This window comes from Haemaphysalis longicornis, unplaced genomic scaffold, assembly GCF_048455015.1.
Source record: "Haemaphysalis longicornis isolate Haplotype H1 unplaced genomic scaffold, Haemaphysalis longicornis Haplotype H1 scaffold_7, whole genome shotgun sequence".
Taxonomy (NCBI): Eukaryota; Metazoa; Arthropoda; class Arachnida; order Ixodida; family Ixodidae; genus Haemaphysalis; species Haemaphysalis longicornis.
Genome location: NW_027526422.1, coordinates 109861231 through 109880487, shown reverse-complemented (window position 1 = coordinate 109880487; position 19257 = coordinate 109861231). Strand labels below are relative to the sequence as shown.

The following is a 19257-nucleotide window of genomic DNA, read 5'->3' as shown; positions in this document are numbered from 1 at the left end:
TTTTGAAAACGTCCCTTTTATGTCCCTTTCATCGTGGCATGCTACCGGTTAAGCAGTGGGCCTTTGATTCAAATACCGTAACTGTTCTTGCAAGCGCATTTTAAAGAACTAAAACTGTACTAGATTATCTTTTATGTGTTTATTTGAACGTCTTTTGAAAAACTAAACGCGATGAAATTTTTTTTGTTACGTTGTTCAATGTTTTCACCGCAAGGGGAGGAACGTCCAAAGATGGCAGCTGCAGTCAGCTGTTTCCTTGTGAAAGGGAAGTGTAAACAATGCTACGGCTACTCGGGTTTTCGCGGTTGGACTCCATTTTGAGGTCGGTGACAATTCCCGTGCATCAAGATAACCGTCCGGTTACGTATTTTGGCATCGACGCACTTGTAGTATGCCGACACGGGCTTTTCAAAGGCCCTGGAATGGTTCTTTACGTCGTTGACATTTTTTTGGTGCTGTACGAGTGAAAAAAAATGTGTAAGAGGGGGATTTTCGTTTCTTAACGAAGTACCTATTGCGCTAGAAGTCTACAAATGTTACGCTGGTATGTGTATACGTAAAGTACCAATAAAAGTTTACAAATGTCATGCGGAGTGCTTCTGTAATTTTGGTCATCTGCTCGACAGCTATCAAGCCCACAGACGATCGTTTATTTCACTGCACCTGCTGAGCGTTAGCTAGCTCGCAGACGATCCTTTATTTCACTCTGTGGTGGCGGCGTATAATGCACAAGCTCAGGGAGGGCTGCGACAGCGGTATCGTTTCTTCGTTACCGGCCGCTGAACAGAGAAAGAAAGGGCGCATAACGCTTGCTCCTCGACGCTGAGCCCGCGCGTCCGCCGACCAAGTCCGTCCCGGAGCTCGTCGCACAGCCACCGCACTGTCCTCTTTGTGAGGGGGAAATGCTGGCGGAATGCTTATCGAGGCATATCGAATCCGTCTACTTTGCTTCTCGACCGCTTGTTCACCCGGCGAGTCCACAAGGCGTTAATCGGCGCATTCATGACTGCTTCCAAAAACCGTCTGTTTGAAATTCAAATCGCCTGTTCGAAGAAGCCGCGGTCAATCGCAGTAGGTCCGCCGCGTTTGCGTTACGTCACATCCGGGTGTTTGCTTTTAGCCAATCAGGGCTTGCTCAAAAGGGACACTTTTGAAAGGGACACAAAATGGACAAAATACGAGAATACCACCCCAGTACGGATGCTTAGTTCAGGCGCTCATCCGCTATGTGGCGCGTGCAGGCGGACGTCCCGCCCTGCGCCATTTTGCACGCGAGTCGCGAACGCTGCACCCACTTTTACGACGTGCGTCTACGACGTGCGTCTGTCAGCTTCCCTGTTGGGTTTCAAGAGCCGTTTTGCTCAAGTCTTACCCGTGACGGGGCGCTAGTTCTGAGGGGCAGTGGGGATCTCATCAAACGTTTCGCTCGCTTCATACCTGCTGCATTTTTCGCAAGATGACTGACGTAGGCGGAAATAAAATTTTGTAAGAACAAATTAATTGGGAGATAGACGAATAGCAAACATAGAAACGATATTTTTGAATGGTGCAGCCAGTATTCTATGGATATATTTCTGACAAGAACGATTTACGAAGAAAAAATTGCGCGTACATTTTCTGTTCAAGCACTCGCTTCTACCATTATTTTCCAAAAAATAGCACGTGCTTGTAAATTTCAAGAGATTATAGAAAACAAATGATACGAAGCTGAGCGTCCAGCCATGAGCTAAGAGCGCTTTTACAGTACAGTCCTCAATTTTAAAACTGTGTACCGATGCGGAGTGCAAACAGCGTCGACAAAACAATGCCGAAATGCAGAGGGGACAGAGGGGGGATGCCCCACTCAGAACATTTCGGGGCCCGTGATCCTAGTACGCTAGCGCGCAAAGCCGGCATCAGCCTGCGGCACCCCACGTGGTTTTGAGTCCGCCATGGCGCAGGCAGTTTTTTTCAGCGTCAGACCAAGGCAGACAGACATAGTAATAAACAAGAAGGCGTACGAGCACCGCCTGGGAAACACTAGACAAACTGTGAACTATTTTGCACAGTTTGTGCCTGCAAGCGCTTGCAGCTTTCCTTTTTGAGCTGGCGAAGCTCGAGTTGCCAGTCTGCTTGGAGAGGGGTGGATTGGCGTGGCGGGCACCACGGGAGGTGATTTTAGCCTCTGCCTAGCAGCATCGTGTGCGATACGGTTGCCTTCTGTGCCTGTAGTGTGTCCTGTAGTCCAAACAATTTGAACTTTGAAGCCTTGAATTTGTAGGTCTGTTATCATAGTAAAGATGTTGGCTCCCGTATTGTTCGGTGAAAACGGACGATTTAACTCCCACAGCAACATAAAAATCCGTGATAATGCGAAATTTCTTCGTGGATTGATGGCCGGAATGGTTATAAATTTGCCGCGTGGCTCGTAGAATTCCTAGAACTTCTACCTCTTCTACGAGGCCGTATGTGTGAGACATGTACCTGGATCCATACGATTCCGGCAGTTCCGCAGATGTCCAGGCAATGGCCGCCGTCGTTCCATGCAGAGCCGCGTCGGTGTACATGTCAGCTTCGTCGCCTCGTTTGCAAGAGTGCGAACGTATAGTTCAGCTACTTTTCCTTTAACCCCGTGGATAGGGCGTCGACGCAGAATTCCGATGGACGGGCGTTCCCACGGAGGGAATGCTGTCGGCAAATCGGTGCTCCCAGACTGACTACTTAGGTGGTCCCATTTTTGGAGTATTTTTTCTTGTTGCGAATGGTCCATATGCTATTGGAAGCGTAGTTGTGTCTCTTCAATGAGGTTACCGAGAGATGGAAGGGGAACTGCATCGTGTAGAGTGCCTACCCTTATGAAGGCGGGGAGGCCAGCGATCGCACGGAGAAGGTGCCGATTCATTTGGTGGAGAGCGTTTACATGTGAATGCCGTAATTCATAAACCGGGAAGCCGTAAGTGAAACGCCTATACGCCACAGCACGGGCGAGCATGGTGCAAGCTGTTTGATGCGCTGCGCCATATTTATTTGATATCCGGGTAACTAGGTGTAAGGTGGAACGACAGGTTTTCCTAAGTGAGGCTATCCACTGTTTTGTGCTACTACAGCTGCTAACGGGAACGCCCAGCAGTCGAATGGTGCCATTGTGGGATTCGAGCAGCGTGGCTCTCACTTGAAGGGAGATAATTTTTCCTTATTTGTGCCACGTTTCCAATCCACGCTTAGCAGTTCTTTCTCGGTTGGGGATAGCTGTAGCCTCTGTTGAGACAGCGTATGTTCCAACCTCGCGACTGCTGCTTGCAACTCTTTTTCTATAGTTTCTTCCGAGGTGTAATCCTGGGCTTCTCTCCATACCACAATATCGTCCGCATAAAGCGCGAATCGGGCGGCAGTGTCCTGCTCGAGAGTTCGGGCCACACGGTTCATTGCGAGATTAAAGAGGAGAGGAGCCAAAATGGACCCCTGTGGGACTCCTCCAGCGAGAAAATTCCCCGCATTTCCCCGAGGGGAAGAATGTGAAAGTGCGAATGCACGAGTTGAATTTGCGCGGTTCGGTAATGTTCGCGAAAGAGAGATCACACACACACACACACACACACAACTACAAAGAAAGAAAGATGCATTTATTCACAGACACCTATTTCTGTTGTCGTTGTACTTGATTGCTAGAGCGGATCTCAGCTTTGAAATTTCGTGTCAGTACTCCTTTAAGCAGGTGCATTAGCCCTTCTCACGCCTGATTCTTGGCCAATCCCCCACGTGGGTATGTGCCATGTCAGCGGCCAGTCAGCGCGCGCCCATCTCCCCCCGTTGCCAAGGAAGACGAGGAGATTCCTGGCCAATCCCCCACGTGGGTATGTTCCATGTCAGCGGCCAGGCTGCGCGCGCCCATCTCCACGTGCGCGGACATCGCCGGTGGACGCATGTTCAGGGTCGCTTAAGAAGTGCATTGCACGTAATAAAACGTTCTGGGCTGGTGTCCTTGAGGGTTAAGACAGATCGGCGGATGCTGAAGAAAGCCGCGTACCCAGGCTTGGGCATTTTAGCTGGGTATGGCAAAGCTCTTGAAGGATACCTGACTGGCTGACATTATCAAATGTCTTGTGCATGTCTAAGGCGAGGACGTGGTTCGGCAAGGCCTTGAGCGAGGTTCGATTAACTCTCGGGAGCAGCCATAGGTAATCGTGGGTAGCAAGATGGGGGCGGAAACCAGTGAGAGCGGGGGTGAAACCAATTTGTACTTTCCAAGTGGTGGACTAGTCGGTTGTTAATCATACACTCGAGAGATAAGTCTGCATATTACGGGGGTTAGAGCTATGCGACGAATATTTTGGGGATTCCGAATATCCTTACCGGGCTTGGGTATCGGATGAATTATCGTTACGCTCAGGGCATAAGGTATCTCGCCTGAGTTCCAAGAGTGGTTGGCCAAATGTCGTAGCGCATCGATGCCGTGCGGCGGAAGGTTTCGGAGGTCTTGCAATTTTACTTGGTCGTGGCCAGGGGTAGATTTGGGGTTGCCTTGAGAAATCGCTATTTGCAGTTCCCCTAAACAGAAGCGAGAATCGAGCACCGGCACTGGTTGGTCAATGCTCATAATTGGTGAAGGTGGGAGGGTTCACGGTTACGTAACCGCGTGTGGAAATAACGTGTTTATGATGGTATCTTCCACTTCCGAGTTGTCCATTTCAAGGCACATCTCATCCAAGATCGGGACACGCACCTTCGCATGGCCATTCATGGTACGAAAAACTCCCCAAAGACGAGACAGGCCAGATTCATGCCCGAGATCTTCACAGAAATCTTGCGATCTAATTTCTCTCTCTGTAAAGTGACCTGATATTAGCGAATAATGCGGTAGTGACGTTTTAGCTACATTATGTTATTATGGCGTTTTCCTTGCGCACGATATCGATTGGTTAGCTGTTCTGCCTTGCGGAAAAGTTCGAACATGTGTGAATCAGGACAATCCACATCTACAGTAATGGTTACTTCTTCGCTCGAGAGCCAACGTGCTTGCTTTAAGAACGAGATGAATTCCTCAAGGGTATGTTGAGGGGAGATGTTGAATTGGGAGCGATACCAGGACCAGTTTATCTGACAGTAAGCACGTTTAGTGCCGAATTTCTTGCCATGAATTTGAAGCTTGATGGGATAATGGTCACTGCCCCATGTGCTGCCCAACGTTCGCCAGGTCTTCACCGCCCCAGAGGTAGCTAGGGTTAGGTCCGCTGTTGTATCGCTTTGAGCGTAGTAAAGGCCAATGCGGGCGGCGACGCCATTTTCGTTTCTTAGTTGAAGGGGGCTGTACTCAAGAGTTTGTTCCAGAAGCCGGCCTTGTCGGTTAGTGGACCAGTAGCCCCAAAGGGTATTACGAGCGTTATAATAATGGGACTGGCGAATCGTAGCGAAAAAAGATAGGGTATCCAATCATAAAGTTATGGGGAATGGCACTGGATGAACGTTTCGGAGTAGACATTCCGGAGATGGAATCACTCAGGATTCATTCCGCCTTTTCTAGGTGCCGGAAAGGAATGGGAATTGAATGAGGACAATGCTTGAAAGAACGGAATGGGTTGATTGATTGTAGGGTTCAACGCGCCGACGCAACGCAGGCGATGTGGCGCGCCGTAGTGGAGGGCTCCGGATTAATTTTGACCACCTGGGGATCTTTACCGTGCGCCGAAATCTCGTACACACGGGCGTTTTTGCTTTTCGCCTCCATCAGAAAAGCGACCGCCGCGGCCGGGAATTGAACCCGCGACTTCGTGCTCAGCAAGAACGGAATGGGAATGGAATGGTTATTATTAGACGACAGCGTGCCTATCGCTGGCGCCTTCCCGCTACATAATTAGTCTGTGGCGATGACTGCATCGGTATATCTCAAAGGGAGCACCGGCGAATAAAACGAGAACGCATACCATGCATTTCGAGTAACCAAATCCGCGCAGCCTGCGGCAGCACGTGTTAAAGTTTAATTCCAGGTGCACAAGCGCGTGTGGCCTGTGGCGACATTAGGTCGCTTCGTGGTGCTTTGGCGGGCTTTTTATGGTATAGCTTTCTCTCTACAACTGTTCGTTTCGCCGATAGCATACCGGCACCTCAGTGTAAGGCGCCTTGTGCCCAGGCCAGAAGGCGAGGAATAGCATCTAGAAGCAGGGACTGGGGAATACGAATGGCCCGCATTAGGTGTCGTTGTGTTTCTCACAGCAAGCTGATGCTGCGAAATCTTGGAGCTACCAATATAAAACATTTGCGCATGAAACATGAAACGAAACGAAAGCGAGACGAAAATGAGCTGGTCTGACGAGTCTGCTTGGCATTCTCCTCCTACCCTCCGCGCCCGGCACGAAATGTATAGTTTTGTACCTTATAAGCCGACCTGGTTGGCATCTCACGGTAATACGGTGCCAACCTGTGGGCCCTCTATCCGTATCTTCAGTGGGGCCCCGGGGCCCCAGCAAATCAAAACCAAGGCAGCAAGAAGAAAATTGGGGGTGAGGGCCCTGTGCCCCCTGGACCAGCCATGGGCGTAACAAGCGACCTTCGGATGTACTACTGAGCTTTCTACTTTCACGCTCTGCTACAGTAATGGACAGCTGTGATATACAATTGCATTAGATATTAAATTCAGTCGACACAGCTTCCACATGGCGTTTGTGTCCAAATGTTAGCGCTCTTGTTTGCGAGAGTTTTGACAGCTCGCAGCAGTGCGACACCATGTTTTGCTTCGACCCGGAAGTGCGGCCCTCTATTCAAGTTATGCCAAACTAAACTGCGGCCCTCTAATCCAGTTATGCCAAACTGGTTCGTGGTCTCGTTGCTGTGTTTCTGTGCACGTAGCCTTAGCGGCTGCATACAAACGTACCTGATTACTGAAGCCGAAGTCGTCCGCTTGACAGCTGGAGCATCGCCAGTATTCACGTACGAAGGGCTGATTTCAACATTTTGATCAGTTCCTCCTGCATTTATTAAACACAAACTGCCTGACCCTACTTTAATTTGCCAGGGCTCCCATCATGATATGGTTCTGTCACCTTAAAGGAGAGGTCATAAATAATGTCCTGCATTGAACGGATTGGGCTGAGGTAGTTCCAGGGCAAAAAGAAGCGAAATGGAGATCACCGTGAAAGAGGTGGCGACTTCCCTACGGTGAATACAAAACTGTTAACGGTGTTCCTTGACGCTGCCCTCCCGTCTCTCGCGTTGGTACGGTAGCGTTCGTACACAGTGCTGTATATTCATTGGACATCATTCAAGTAAGCATTTAGAACGCGTGTACATTGCGAGAAAGCTCCGCGGGACGTGCCTGTGACGTATCCACAGCATACTAATTACGCTGGTCTGACGCTACGCAAAGCAGATTGCTAAATAGAACGTGACAGACTGTGCAACAAAAAGAAACAGCCGGCATCAAAATAATTGCTGCTTCATCTCGTGTCACGCAAGAGCAAACAATTCAATCATGCTAACATGAAAATACCATTATGGGTAGCGGGATCACGCTACTTATTATCAAAAGGGGGGCGTGGGACACTACCCACCCTTTAAAGTGAAAGCTTTCTGACTAGCACCGATGGCGTACTGTCAAAAAACTTACATTTCCCCTTAGACCAGTTTCTCGACCGAAAAGCTGTGATAACATCTCTGGACACACGGCGCCTGCGCGAACCCGGGGACGCAAGTGAAGTCCCTCTCTCTCTCTATCTCTCTCTCTCTCTCTCTCTCTGAAGCAGGACTTCCATTGTGTCATAATGGTTACCTGAAAATTACGGAAAAGCAACGGTTGTATATCAGACAAAACACGCGTCGATTATGAAGGCAGAGTACAATAGTACATCTCTATCTCATGAATCACGTATCGATATACATTTAAATCGTTCTCAGATGCGTTTACTTAGTGAGCGAAAACTCGTAGCATGGGTTCGTTCTTAGCTTGCAGTTTGGGTCTTTGAAGGTTTGACAATCGGTTGGACGCACTCCCGGTTGAAAGTTGGACGCACTTTTAGCTTTCGCACTTCTCTCTACTTTCCTTAGGAAGAGATGGTAATTTTTCCATTAAAAGGGTGGTTCTGCACGAGATATCAGATAGGTAGCCAACTGCTACCACATCCCAAATCGGTGACAAGTGACACATTTTGCATAGTTTAGCACTTTTCAACGCGTATGATAGCGTGAGTTTGTTGTTGCGTTCCTCGATAACTCGACAGAGCACCTGAGGCAGTTTTTACGTTGAGGAATTAAAGGCATGGAATTGAACTTCCCGCCCATTCCAGGAGTTGGAATGGGCTAACTTCTGTCATTCCAAGAAATTGGCAGGAATGGAATCACAAGTTCTAATTCCTCGGAATGGAATTGGAATGGAATGGGGATGACCATTCCGCAACACTTCACTGGATCTTCGCTTGTATATATAGACACAAGCAGCACCGATTTACCTTCTACTGCCGTAACGAGAACCATAATCGCTTCTCTGTCATCATTGCATCCCTTAGCGAAAAGTAATACGTTTGAAATACGTACGAGTACGCTTGAAGTGCACTTCAAATATGCTTTGTATTTGTAAATGTATTTTAAGTGCATTAAAAATTGCATTTTCTCAATTTTTAGTAAATATAAAAAATACATTATTAAAAATACGGGAAAAATACAGTGCTTTTAAGTACCCTCCGAATAGATTAAAAATACACTGAACCTCATGAATGTGCACTTAAGGCATTCAGAATATATTGAAAATGTATTTCTTCCCGCCAAACGATCATTTTGTAAATGCACTGTAAATATTATAAAAATACACTTACCTAACTACATTTTGAGCAGCACTCTGAGAATAATTTAAAAGTGTGCTGAAGCATGGAAATATACTCCGAATATATTCGAAATATATTTCCAATGCCTTTTACGTTTGTCGAACGACCATGGTAGAAATACACTCTCAATGCATGAAAAATACTTATAGAAAATACGTTTTAAATGTATTCATAAAGCTTTGGCGAAATACATTTCGAGTACACTACAGGCGCTGCTTAAGTTGCTGAATTGTAAGATTCACGTAAAGCATATCTGAAGTGCCGGATAAAATACATCTAAAATAAATAAACGTACTGAGAATTTCTCCTCGATGTTTACTTATAATAAAAGAAACTGAGGGAGATACTTTCACTTACTGCGCTGTCTAAAGCAGACATAACTCTGCGTATTAGAGAGAAACTCGGCGTACAAATATGTAAGCGGCGGTGTTCCAACGCAATCGGCAAAGAAAAAACATCGAATTCAACGAGTATATATATGTACGAAAACGCTTGCAATTTGCCAGCGTTGTTACGGCGGTACCGCTGTGGAGGCTTTGAAAATTTTCTTTTTCTGAAAAATATTGGCCTTAGATGGACAACCCTGGCTATGCTTGCGAGGGCGAGCAGCTCGGCGCCTCTCACTGCAACACCGACTCTCACTGCCGCTCACTACCTCCTCCTCTGTGCCCGGCACCTGCGGCGCGAGTTGAACGGCTCACCCCTCCTTCACGTTTTGTCTGGCTTCGCTGCGTTTCTTTTGCCTGTCCTGTTTCGGACTCCTCAACGCGCAGTCGTCGGGTGGACGCAGTCTCTGCTTGGACGGCGCGTTGCAGCGGCGTTGGCCGTCTAGCCAAGGTAAGCACGATATACCTGCTATTTGCGCGTACGGTGTCGCACTACAATTAATCGATGTATGTTTGCCTTGCAATCAAAGTGTGTTAACGTCTTTTTTGAAATCCGCACGTGGTTGTTAAGCTTACCTTTACCTGCGAGCGAGATTTCCTACCGTGACTACTCCGCGCAAGGGAATGTACTCACAAATCAACGTCAGCAAGAAGACGTAAAAAAAATGAATTTTAGTGCTTTCCTTTTTGCGCCTAATTTTTAGGAGTGGACGGGGGACTGTTGCTACGAGTTTCCTTGTAGATCGAGTACTCATTGAGGACTAACACTTGCATTAAACACATAACAGCCAGGAACGTTTTTAGCACAGCCTGTTCACAGAAAGTCCACCGTCCATGTTTACGCGCTTGAGAAATTTGCGAAGTGTATCCAGGGACGCAGCTTTCTTTTGTTTTCTGTTCGCAGCAGCCGCTCACAGCTGCTCATGTTCACAGCAGCCGCCGTACGGAGAAGGAATCCAGTTTGTGGCATACATTCATCCGACTAATGCGCGTAGCCGGGCCATACGGCGGGAATCCGAGCAGCCTTCGCGATTTCTGTCGGTCGCATGTCGCCATTCTGTCAACTAAAGCCATGAAAGAGTTTATGCCGTCTGTTTCGAAATGACCAAAAGTATTAAAAGCGACCCACGTAATCTATGGTGCATGTGTCAGTAGCGAAGGTGCTTCACGCCCTGGGACTACAAATTATTTGTCCATCTAAGACAAACTGTATGAGAGTAGCCGCTAAGTTACAATCAGTTTCTGTTCCTACCGCCACCCAGAATCAGAACCAGCAAAGGAAGGAAGGAGAAGGAATGCGGGTGGGGAGGGGGACTTCGAGGGAGGAAACCAGTTCCCCGCGCGAGACCCCTCGGTTCCCGGAACGGGTCCCCGGGGCGGGTTCGTCTCTTTTTGTTCCTTGGATTGCTCCCCCAAAACTTCGCGAAACTTCAGGACGTTGGCCCCTTCCTCTTTTGTGTTTCCTTGCAACTTTTTCCCTCCTTGCTGTATTCATTTCGTAGCGCATTCACGAACACGTGTGCGCGTTCCGAGAGGCCCTTCGGCCGCTCGTGGTCGAGTGACAGACACGCGGAACCCGACGCGCTAACGCTGGACCACGCCACCGTAAAATTTCAGAAATGTGCCCAAAAGCACCGAAAACAGCATGGGCAGCTTGGCGGTTGTGTGTGTTTAGAAGCCGCAATTTCCCATTTGCGTCTAAAGGGTGTACTTAAACGAGTTTCTTTTAGGTGTCACGAGTATTTATGAAGCAACTATTTTTACTTGATGGTCCCTGAAGCTAACAGGTGTTTATCTTTTTTTTTTGTATGTTAAAGACGCGAGCATTTACAATTATTTTCCGCGTTGCTCCCTAATTAAATGATGACGTTGTCTGTGTACAGCAAAAAGTATAAAATTACCTGCCGGTGATGTGCGGCGGAGAGCAAAAAAATTACATGCGTGTGCAAGCACAAATACACGTTTTCTGGCGTTGCTTGTTTTAATTGCTTCGGTTAGGTGCCTACGATATAAGAGCTTGTTATTTTAAGGACAGCGTGAAATTTTTCTTGTTTTTCGAAATAAAGTTACTTTGCCGTTCTTTTGAAAGCATTGTTGAGTGCACACGCCAATCTAATGACATTTCTGTAAGCTTTCTACTGCAATCCTGCCCATGCCTTTTTATATTGTTTCGCTGCGCACTATTTTTTTAGAACGTAATCTCCAAAGAAGGTGACGCCGAAATATGGAACACAACAATAATTGTAGTTAATAACATTACTGCCTATCTTATTTTATTGGCGTCCTGTGAGGTCACAGACCAGTTTTGTCCAAGTTAGTTGGAAAACTAGAATTGCCACCGTTTCAAGTTAACTCAAGCGCCTAAGAAAGAGAAGTAGCAGAACTCTAAGAACTCTGTTGCATGTTTGGTAACGTTGTTATCTTAGCTCTGTCTTTTTTTTTCCTAATTTTCGCTCTTTTTTATCCCTAGACAATTTCCAAACATAAGCCCCCCCCCCCCCCCCCCGCTACCATTCTTTCTTAAAAATGGTATTGAAGATCCGATGCCGCATGACAATATAAACTATGCTTACCATTACATAAATTGTCTTACGTCCTTCAAAGGGGCATTGTTTTCACGGTGTTTTTTTGTCTTTTTCTCTGAAGGGGAAACTAAAAAATCCTTGCTCGCGAGGGACGTTGGCACGGCTAGAGAAAAGGCCTGATTGATATGACATTTATTTGCCTCTAAAAAAAGTGTTTCACTAATATTTTCCCATTTTCTTTTCACTGCAGCTGCTGGTGAAATTTCCCGCGTGGAGAATCCGAAGTACGAAGACTCTGATGCACAACGCTTCATCTGCGCTGGCTACCGAGGTGGCTGAAAGGCATTCATTCCTGCTACTTAGTAATGGCGAAATTGGCCACTCGACTGAGGTGTACAATAAACAACTTTCAAACTGTGAATTTGTGCGCATACGTGCTGTTCTTTTCAGTCATTTGCTGGCCCGCATTCCGAACATGGCCGGTTTACATTTTCACAATGGAGCATATCTTTAGCCTAGCGCGTATTAAACTTTTTGAAACCACAATATAATATTTTCTAGTAGAACGTTAACAATTCCCCCTAAGACACATTGCCATGGCATCTCTCAATGTATTTAGGTTTTATTTAGTATACACTAGTAACTCATTTTGAGTATATTTGAAGCAGTATTTTCTGTGCATTAAAATGCATTTTTAATACATTTTGCACGTATTTAAAATTACATTTTCTGAGCATTTTTAATGCATTTAAAATGCATTAAATAGATATTTTTCATGCACTGCTTATGTATTTTTGAGGTACACTTTAAATACATTGTAAATGTATTCGAAATGCATTTGGAATGTGGACAAAATAATGCAGAATAAATACAATGTTAATATATGTATTAAAAGCATTCAAAATACATTAAAAATACGGCATCTTTTCGCTAAGGGATGCTTGGTCCCAACGATGCTGGACAGCGTGGCAGGATTTGTGGACTAGTACCACTGCTACTGGAGTCGGGCTGTGGGAGGAGCGGGCTTGGCTTGAAAGGGAGGGATCTGAAAAGGTGGTACAATCTAATATTTTACAAGGACGACGTGTTTCCTAAAGCAGTAAATGCCATTGGACGGATCGTTTTCACTTGGGACTTGAGAATCGGACCGGTTTGTGAGAAACTACGGCAATTCCACCGTAGTATAGTTCTGTTAGGCGGTAGAGCTGGGACATCACTGCACGGCTAATGTGTTTGCTTAGGTTTTGTTTCATTGGAAGGGATCGTTGAGGTATGCAGAGTTTCATGTGCTTCACCAACTTTGTTTATGAACTGGCGGAGTTCATCTCTGATAGAAGTGACCTGATCTTGAAGGGAAACTATTTCGCGTGACGCCTTTTGCCATTCCTTGTTTGCTTCAAATTTATTGCGGGCATCTTTTTGAGTAAGCATCTGCTCCCTTATGAATGGCGTTGTCGCTGGCGCTTGGGTGGCGTTAGTGGATGGCTTGCGGCGGCGCGTGTGTGAACGGCTGTGGCGCGCCACGACAGAACTACTTGGCCACTGGAGGGTGATTGATTGCTTGTTACGGTCGCTCATGGCGCCGCGCATTTCGGCGAGGCTGCGATGGAGCTGGGTATTTTCAACTACTAGTGGATGCTTTGCAGGTAAAGTACCAAACTGGAGCGGGTGAACAAGATGGGTTGCCGGACATTGTGTAGGCCCATGTGATTCCTGGTGGGCTAGATCAAGCACCGTCGGTCAGGGTATTTTCGGGTGGTGGTTTCTTGGATGAGACTGATCGGTTGCTACGTTCTTCTTTTTTAGATAAACGCGCAGGGCAGGCCGTACTAACCGAGAGGTGTCCTGTTTCTTTACAATTAACACACTATTCTGCAGAGTCACATTTGGTGGTTTCTGAGTGGTGACGGCCGCAATATTTACACACGCTCTGGGAGGGATAAAATTTCGAAATTTGCCCTAGGCTGTCGCAGTTAAAGCAGACCAGTCGTTTCGGTCTGTATTCTGCCACGCGTACTAACTCCAGATAGTACTTGACAGTCTTTGGGAGAGTTGTAGAGTCAAATGTAACAATTGCATGGTCGGTTGTACCGATTTTTTGGACTTTGAGTATGTCTGTCGGTTCGCATCTCTCTCAACGGAGAATAGTTTCGTTACTGTCGGCTGTGTCAAACTTGGATGAAATCGTGAATGTTTTTTTGGTTGAAAGGGGCCTGCTCAATTACAGTTTCTATTCTTTCAAGTGTTCAGTTTTGACGAAGGATTAGATGATCTACCTGAGCTAATCGCGTAGCATGCACTGTATCGTAGACAGCGATACGGGCGCTGTTAGCGGCATCGTCAAACGGTACCGAAGCCATTTCGGCCAACCCGGCATTAGGCAGCGCGGCTTATTATTGAGTCCATGGAATCTCGGGGGATGTGTCTACTCAGAAGTTTGGCGAGTTGTCTCAAATGCAGGGTGTATCGCCGCCGACTCACCCGGCCAGTTTTTGTGGGTCTGCTCTTCGATAGTGGGATGCGTTGCCATCCGTCCTCTTCATCGTTGTCCGTGAGTGGTTCGTCGAGGCCTTGCATTTGTCCGTCGTCGTCTTCGGAATCGCCGCAGTTGGCTGCTTGAGAGGCGCCCTCGTATGGCGGAGTTTGATAAGGATTGACTGAAGAAGCTCCATGTTCGTACGCTGCCGGTGGCGGCAGCTATGGCTGGTACATTGTCGGTGCCGCAATGACTGAAAAAGCTCCATGTTCGTATGCTGCCGGGGGCGGCAGGGGTGGCTGACTCATTGTCGGCGACGGCGCGTCTTGGTTCGCTGGAGCTGGAGGTGCATCCATGCCGCCTGTTGTAGCTGCGACCGCTTCGACAGGTGGTGCGCTATTGGAGCGCGGGAGCGAGAACTTTAGGCCTGATGGGCGTCCCGCTAACTTCTACGGGACTGTTTCTGGCGTTTGCGATGGTCCAGTGACCTTGATGGGCGCAGTCTTGGTGCCAGTCGATGCAGCACATATGCAGGAGGTAATTTCTGCACACAGGGGGGAACGAAAACGGGAGGTTTCACCGGAACCACCTTCGTCGTCTTCGTCTTCCTCTTGGTAGGGGAAGCAGTGCGAACATTTTTGAGCCATCGACAAATGTCAGAACTAATTAAGGAAATTGACGTACCAGTGACCCCTAACGCCTGACGCATACACCATCGACGGTTATCTCTAGAAATTTAGGATGGCGCGAAACAGTTAAAAAGAAGATTTTCGGGCAGGGTCACCAATGCATCGTCACCTCTATGCGCTGTATTTTCTAGTCACACTGAATGGGGCGTCCAGGATAGGGGGAGAAGAGAAATGGCGGGGCTGGGGCGATGGCCGTAGGCGACGGCAAGGGGACGGTGAGCGACTGTGGCGGTCAATAGGTCGTTCGACGGGCGGGCAGGAGTACGTGGCGTCCTGGGCTCGGCGATGGAAAAAAGGTCGGGTTGTTATTGGGCGTTCGTACCTGTAAAATCTGAAACGGGATCGTGGTGGCAATCGGCTTGGGCAATAACGAGAAACATGACCGACGCGGTGACAGGTGTAGCAAATTGGTTTGTCGTAAGGTGTACGCTACTCATCCGGGTTGCGATGTCGAGGAGGCATGTACTGGGCACGGAGAGCACAGATAGGCGGAAGATCTTGGTTGCAAGGGCGACTTACGGAGCCCAAAGAACCGAGGTTCCGATTATCAAGGGCCTGGTATACTACGGACTGGATCAGGGATATCGTGGGTGTTGCGTGGTCTGCTGGGGAAATCAAGGTTGGCGGAGCCATAGCTTCCAGCTCCCGGCGTACAATGCGTACCACATTTTTGGGCGAAGAAGTGTCGCGCGGAGGAGGTGCTGAGCCCTCAAGGACGATCTGGCCGTTGTATTGGGGAGTGTGGTGATATTTTGTACAATGCGGCCGCATTTCGCATCATCGAATTGTCGGAACTCATCATGAAAACTATCCACTGTCGAGCAGTTCTGGATAACACGCAAGTTAAAGACGTCGTCGGCAATGCCTTATAAGATGTGGCCAATCTTGTCGGACTCGGACATTGGGGGGTCGACCTTTGCGCAAACGGAAAGGACATCTTGGATGTATGCTAAATTCGGCTCCCAGGCCGTCTGAGCACGGTTGGAAACTTTTTGATTGGCAACAAGCTGACGTCCGAGGGGCTTCCCAAACACCCTCTTCATAGCTCAAGATAGCTCATGTTCATAGGTATCATACCACGTGAGGGCCGTCCCCTTGAGATATAACACGATGTTTGCCAGCATGATTGCGCGACCCCAGTTGTTATGGCAACTTACATGCTCATACATTGGGATCCATTCATCCACGTAGACGTCGCCAGTGCCGTAGAAAAATTCAGGATCGCGGGGGTAGGTCAAAACAATCGACGGTGGCATGGCCGATTGATGGGGTTGATGGGAATCGGTAGGCATGGTATCGTGAGAGAGCTGACGTCCGCTTTGAAGTTAAGTCGCGTCACGAAATTGTTGTAAGACCTTCCGCAAGACGAGACAGCGTAGACGCGGTTAGAAATGGGTGTATTTACGCTATTTACAAAAGGGGAAAATCGGAGGCACAGAAGAGGCCAGTGTTAGCTCCTGCTGGGCGCCACACCGATCGTCGTCTTTCTCGCCCTCAACGATTGGCCTCATGCCGTGCAGGGCGAATACTCATCATCACCACTCCGCCAAAAGGCGGCACCTTAACACCAGCATGGCTTCGTATCTAAGCAATCAGTAGCCGGGGCGTACGCAGTGGATCAACGTCCTCCGCGTCAGGGGAGAAGCTAAAATGCGATGGGCGTTTTTCCCACCTTTGGTGCTTGCCTGGCTCGTGCCTGTATCGTACGAGGCGTGTCCGCAACAGGAAAAGGGTGGCCGATTCAGGACTGTGTCCGCGAGCAGTCGGTGCTCATGGTAACACCGCGCCAACGAGAAATCGCGAGCGTGTCAGTGTAAGTCTGCACGTGTTCAACAAACCCGTTCTTGGAGAAACGAACATTTCTGCACAAAAATGGTGCACTCAGTATAAAAACCTTTGCCCCAAAACAAATAAATCAACTGAAAAGAAATCCCTATAGGGAATTCGAAACTCCGCCTTGCAAAATTATATAATTGGTGTTCCTGAACGCTCGGTCATGAGCGAGCGATACAAAGGGCTGAAGTATAACGTGTATAGTAAGTAGCCAGTTTACATTTCTCTTTAGTTTTAGTATTTCACGGAGCTTAGCTGGCCGTTCCTTGTATAGCACCCGTTTATTAAGCGCCCCAAAATTACCACAGTATTTCATGTCTAGCGTCTGCATTCATTAGACGGAAAAGCGTTCGCAAATGTGTGGCAGTGCTGCTGACCGCTTTTCTAGTTCACCCAGCCCCCAAAAAATATGCTTGCCGCACGCTGGTTTTATGCTTTAAATAAATTTTTCCGTAGATCGTAATTCGTTTTTACCGATTAAAACTTCGATGGCTCTTTTACCGCCTTCAATTGGCCTTACATTTTTGTACTAGAGTACCAGTCAGCGAAGCGCCGCCCATGCGCTTGTGTGGACGGACTTGAACGTAGATCTTGATACAGTCAGCAAACTAACAAACTAAGGGAATATTCTTCCTGGCACAAACGTTCCGTAGCTTAGTTAAAACTGAGCGAATGAATTGTGACGTCCCGCAGGGATGCGACCAAATAAACGCTTGGCTGACTGTTTTTGTCGAAGGATTGAGGGGCCCTGCGTTAGGGCCGTCAAGCCAAGCCATCTTATTTGGATGTTATAACAAACGTGATACAAAATAGACAATGAGGATCCACAAAGTAGGACAGCATTTTTACTTGATTTTTATACTGAATATTGTCGCGTAAACGGAGCGGCAGTGGTCGAAACATGGCCTAGAGACTCCAGACTACAATTTGCGCTAGTAATTTTTACAAACCACTTGAGTGCCCCTTTAAGGTAATGAAATGAAAAGAAATGAAAAACCTGTGGTTAAAGGAACGTATCCTTCAAACTCCGCCTTAACTGTGGCTTGGCGGGTGAATCGAGGAATGGACAGACAGACAGACAGACAGACAGACAGACAGACAGACAGACAGACAGACAGACAGACAGACAGACAGACAGACAGACCGACAGACAGACAGACAAGAAAATGCCCGCGTAAAAGTAGTCCACAAGACTATAGTCTATTATTAGAGCGGTTAGAGAAAATATTTGACGCGATGGATTTTCCCTAGCATCTTTTCGGCGTCTTTTGTATGACGTGCCATAATCTTGTTTGTCCAATTCGCAGCCGACGAACTACGCTATCGCTAAGACACTTGACTGGAGAATGGTAGTGAGGCCTATGGTTACGTTTGCTGGCATCATCCCAATGCATACATGCAGGTTACACAAGGAAATTTATGTTCTCTGGTTCTGGCCCTTGTCATGTCACTACTTCTTCGTAAACGTCACCATTGCGCGAAGTTTGAACGTTTTTACACATTTCTTGCCTTTTTTATGTGGAAAAACGTCTTTCGTGGCTCACATGGAGCTCGGTGAGGTAATTCTTTTATGTTTAGCAAAGTTGTATTTTTTGTCACCGTAGCATATTTAAGTCGAAGCATTATAAAACTTGAGAGGCCTAAACCGCGTGCGTGGTAAGCAGCAGATCACTATAACATTTTATATGTTTGCTTCCAAGGAAAAGAAAAGCTAGTAGCAGGCATGGTAATTGAAGCCAGGGGTGCGGGAATAAGGATAGTTCACAATAACAAAAAATCACAATCTTTCTTCATTCATCAACGAGAGCTGTTCAGCTGTAGTGGACGACAATGGCCACACGAGTTGATTTCGCCAAATTTTATAGCCAAGGCTTATTTACAGGGACTCTGATTACATTTATGTTCACAGAATTCTCTCCACCGTTACGCGTCTGGTTCCTGTACAAAGTGGCTCCCCTCTGCCTCAGAATTCTCCTCTTGCCTATTGTCGCAGGACACGGGATTCGCGTATATCTTGACCCTTATTTGGCTTCCCCTTTGCTAAGCGCGTGCAAAACTCTTTCGAAGGAGTTTTAATTCCAATGGGCATTATATTGTTCAAAAGTGCTGCACATTGTATGAAACTTTGCAACGCTTTTATGTTGCCAAAATGCATGGCGTCCGTCTTTTTTTTAACATGATAAGGCTATAGAAACTTAGTTTAATGAAATATTGCTTGCCCTTTTCGTTTTCTCTAGGCCAGTCGGACAAACTAAAATGACGTTTACGGAGGATGGAAACACAGCCGGTTATAACCGCGCTCAATCTACGTTTCTGCACAGTAAGTACAGTTCGAAGTAATTGATCAAGTTTATAAAAATACCCTAGTTACAGTTAAATTCAGCGACAGAAATTCTGACATCTACCTTAAATGAAACCATATGGCTACAAATAATTGCTGTCGGGCCTTCCTTCGCAGATGAATAAAAATTCGCCTTGGACCACGAAGGATTTTTGTCTTTGACTGCGATGTAGGAAGTTGTACACCATTCTTTTGTAGCCCTACGGCTGAATTTGAGC

At 47.2% G+C, this 19257-nt stretch overlaps 1 long non-coding RNA gene across 1 annotated transcript in view; it reads left to right on the top strand.

Annotated features, from left to right (window-relative positions):
* Positions 1 to 19257, top strand: part of LOC144144836 (uncharacterized) — a 50077-nt gene that overhangs the window by 14615 nt on the left and 16205 nt on the right. The window contains exon 2 of the long non-coding RNA XR_013317347.1: positions 18936 to 19018. This is a non-coding gene — a long non-coding RNA (uncharacterized LOC144144836). The remainder of the gene's footprint in view (positions 1 to 18935; positions 19019 to 19257) is intronic.